This window comes from Schistocerca americana, chromosome 2, assembly GCF_021461395.2.
Source record: "Schistocerca americana isolate TAMUIC-IGC-003095 chromosome 2, iqSchAmer2.1, whole genome shotgun sequence".
Taxonomy (NCBI): domain Eukaryota; kingdom Metazoa; phylum Arthropoda; class Insecta; order Orthoptera; family Acrididae; genus Schistocerca; species Schistocerca americana.
Genome location: NC_060120.1, coordinates 481,100,295 through 481,104,775, shown reverse-complemented (window position 1 = coordinate 481,104,775; position 4,481 = coordinate 481,100,295). Strand labels below are relative to the sequence as shown.

The 4,481-nt window shown below is 41.8% G+C and overlaps 1 non-coding gene across 1 annotated transcript; it reads left to right on the top strand.

Moving 5' to 3' along the window:
• The first annotated feature begins 1,302 nt into the window (after positions 1–1,302).
• On the top strand, positions 1,303–1,374 carry Trnap-agg. Its single transcript has one exon. It is a non-coding gene; the product is annotated as a tRNA-Pro (tRNA).
• Positions 1,375–4,481: the final 3,107 nt, after the last annotated feature.

Genomic DNA, 4,481 nt, shown 5'->3' with positions numbered 1-4,481 from the left:
AATACTATTACAATCTGTTTTCTGGCTAACAGTACGACCTCCTGACTACCAGTACATTCTGTGAAAATCGCACATCACCACCACTTTCCATTTCGGGAATATCTGCGGTGCACGTTTTAGGTGTTTCGCCCTGTATATACATACATTTACATTCTCCACAGCTCTCATATGTACGTTTGCAGAAGTTCGTGATACTGCTGTAAGCTGCTTTTAGTGAATAATGTTTTATTGACGACTGCTTTCTATAAGAAGAACCAATTTCGAATCAATGTAAAAATAAACTAGAATAAAACCATTTTGATCGGATATTTGAAACACAAGACATCATATCCAAGATAACATTTCTTTTGGTCAAAAAAATTTATCTCAAAAGATTCAATACGTATTACCAGAGGGAGGCACTGAACCTCATAAAACGTACAGAAACCATCCGGTTTCTATGTAAATTTTCCCGAACGAGAAAACTGGTAGCTTGGATATGACGTTTTATGTGTTGATCTATCGTCCAAAGTGTTTTACTACAAAGTATTATTACATAGACTTGAAAGTGGTACTTGTTACCGAAACTAGTCGTCAATAGTGCAGTGCTTAATAAAACCAACTGATGGTGTCAGTTTCTTCAGATACGGATAAACGCTTTTAAGCAACAAATTCAGTTATACATATTAAAAAAGTACCTATTTTGAAAAAAAATTGTAGCTTCCGTTGCACTTAAACGGATCATGAGAAAAATTATTTTCTCTATGGCATTTGGTTTTAATACGTACCTAAGCAAACAATTCACGTGAGAATGAGACAACACAGCCTCCAAAACGGTACATCACATTATACGCCGGATGGTTCTGCCGCCTTGGGCAATGGTTCAGTTCACTTTGCAGGGTGACAGCTGTGTCGCTGCCGACCGCAGGCGTTGCGACCTACCGAGACGAACGGTGTGTTACTGTCTATTCCTTGGCGTTCCGGAAGTTAGGATTACTTGATGACGAAGAGGAAAAAGAAGAAAAGGAAGATAAAGAAAGGATGCAACTGTCTAGGGGCACAACATAGTGTAAATATTTTACTTGCGTAGAGAATCTTGACTGGCTTTCACTGCTACATTGCTCTCTCATATGGTTACTTCCTGCCAGTTTGCAGTAGGGACGGTCAGACTCAGCACGGCATAATTCAGCAGCGTCGCCTTCGCAGCTGAGCTGGCAGCCAGTGTTGGCGACCGCAGCAGCAGCAGTTGCGTGCCGCCTGTTGCACCGAAGTGGGTCACGCTTTCTGCGTTTTCTACATCGTACACGAACACGGTCTCAGCATGGCTCGTTGGTCTAGGGGTATGATTCTCGCTTAGGGTGCGAGAGGTCCCGGGTTCAAATCCCGGACGAGCCCGAATTTTTATACTTTGTTCCTGTTCTCTTAAGAGAAAAACTTGAAGCATTTAGGTGTTCAGTAAGCTGCGCCCAATGAGTATCCAGGAGACTGTGTAAGTGTTGGGAAGCAAGTAACGTAAGAGTTCATTGATCAGCCGACATTCAGGCCATCAGCGACGGAGCTAAAACATGTAACACCAGTGCCACTGACTGTTATCATACATTTTTTGCTCCTGTACACTGACATTGCAATTGTTTAGTGATTCCTAAGACAAACTGATTTTCGAGGCGCCGGCCGCGGTGCCCGAGCGGTTCTAGGTGCTTCAGTCTGGAACCGCGCGACCGCTACGGTCGCAGGTTCGAACCCTGCCTCGGGCGTGGATGTGTGTGATGTCCTTAGGTCAATTAGGTTTAAGTAGTTCTAAGTTCTAGGAGACTGATGACCTCAGATGTTAAGTCCCCATAGTGCTCAGAGCCATTTGAACCATTTTTTAAGTGCGAAATATATACTCGATCAGGGTTTCGGCAGCTTATGACAAGATCTGTCATAGGAGATAATCGTATCATTTTACAACATTCCATTTCAGTAATTCGTTCTGACTGTACATCGTTCGCACAATCTTAGTAGCTTTAGGCTGCCCTGTTCCAAGCAGAATGAAGATGAAGGGGATTACAAACGTATCGCCCTGTTACGTGTGAACTACGTGCCTGGTTGTTCTCACTTACGATGAGAAGAGGAGCGAGAGGGGAGGTAAACACCTAGCCCAGTGGTGAGGAACGGAAAGAAGCTCTCGTCAAAGCGAGAAATTTTTGCACTTTCATTGTACGAAAAGAAATGCGAAAATAGAAACCTTTAGTAAAATGATTCCTAAAAAGTCCGTTGTGGTAACTGACATCAAAATTTTGTACAAGTATTACTCAATACTGTAAGCATTAGCAACTTCTTGCCGATTTGGTTGCATATACTCATTTTGCCACGTTAATAGCTATGTAGCTGCGACCTTACACGCAGAACTAACACACAGTTGGAGTGACGACTGGGAAACCGGTATGTGTTTCACGCTAAAAGCGGATCATTCCAGAAGTAGCGACCCTACTACATCTACGCCTACAAATATACTCTGCAGGAGCGTTATTGTATTAATCGTTAGGAGATGTTAGAAATATTTGTAAAATCGCAGTCAGATACAAGAAATTTGAGTTTGATGATTTACTGGAAGAGTAATAAATTTCTGCTTTTCCTACTTTCTTCTTCTTCATCTCAGTCAGAAAACTAAATTGTCAGAGATCGAGCTATACACGTGTCCGTACGTATTTCACCAGAACTATAATAATTACAAATAAGGAAATAAACAATTTTTAAAATACAAAATGATCAACAACCGAAGGCTGAGTTCATCCTCAAACTAAAGTGTATCTATGACAGAGAAACCAGGGGAAACTGTTTGTCCTCCCCTTTCTCCAATGAGCATTGGAAGGCCCATACACAAATGTTTACAATACTACGAATACTTTAAAAGTTACAATTGAGGTTCTTCTCCTAAACTGACAATTCCTTGTTTACAGCGAATTAAAATTCGTAGAAGTGGCAGAATACGAACCCGATAACAAGAGATTACATACTCACTGCTTTACCTACTCCACTATCCTCACACTTGTCTGAAACGCTGCCACGGACTTGTGTGGGGTAACACAGTTGACTAAAATACGATAGCCGGAGCAACAAGACGTGCATCTCAACGTGAATTTAAATTTTACCTTCAATCTCTGAAAACGCTTCACACAAGTGGGAGGATAGTGGAACAGGTAAAACGGTGAGTTTGTAATCTCTTGTTATTGGGTTCGTACTCTGCCACTTCCACAAATTTTAATTCGTTATAAACAAGGAATTATTGGTTTAGGAGAACGTGAATTGTAACGTTCAAAGTACTCCTAGTATTGTAAACATTAGTGAATATGCCTTTCAATGCTCATTCGAGGGAGCCGACGACAAACGATTTCCCCCAGTTTCTCGAATATCAATACACCTCAGCTTGAGGACGAACTCAGCCTTCGGTTGTTAATCGCTTTGTATTTTAGCAGCAAGATACCACTAAATGTTAAACTCGGTTTAAACTAAGGATTTCCACAGCTACAGGAATACACTTGTCACCTCTTCGGCAAACTACAATGCAGGAGAGGGGAGGGGAGGGGAGGGGAGGGGAGGGGAGGGGAGGGGAGGGGAGGGGAGGGGAGGATTTGAGGTCATGAATATACAGAACTGGAAGCCACGAAATTATTACATTCTGCAGTTCGTATGCATCGCTTTCACACTAAACTGCTGTTGCAGTGTAGTTAGAGCGCCCATTGAGTCACTTGAGTAATTTCCGGTGAGAAAGAGCGGTGGTACAAAGTCTTCGCTGCATCAGTTTACTGCTGCTGGTGTTGCATAGAGCTAGAATTTCTGGTTGCCGCCTACGTGTGACATCTCTGAGTCAGATCTCAGTTTTGCAACGTTGTAATATTTTTCTACATTGTTGAAGTGGATACTACAGTTAGAGTAATTCCGTGAAAATGGGACCTTGGACAACGCAAAACATGTTTTTTTTGTAGTGGAAGACAGTGGATATTCTGCAATATTTTCTTTCTTGTACTACTTGAAATAGGTGCCGTCGACCAATCCATCAAGAGGATTGATCGTGACAGTAAAGAGAAGGTATTAACATCCTCTGGCTTTGAAAATGGTGTTTACCGGCAGTTTTAGTATTTTGCAAGCGCCGTGCTACGTGCAAGAAAATTCAGGTCGAGCTATAGCACAGGCGGAAGTCGCGGCAAACATACTTTCTTACGCTATGAGCCAATAATCATTTCAGATCACAGAGCTCTTATTTTATTGAACTAGAGAAGTGGATAAATTTGGTGCAGGACTGGGATTCGAATTTTTTCTTTCGTGGTATTTGACCCCCACATAACAATATAGTAGGATGATTTCGTTGATTCCCCAAGATTGCTAACTCTTACGTCTCCACAAAAGGCACATCTGTGGGTTAAAATCTTGATCGAGCACAGAATGTTAATGGTTTGATTTGAAGCCCTATCACATGCACACCGAACTACTAGTGATAAATAATTCTCACTTTCAATTTC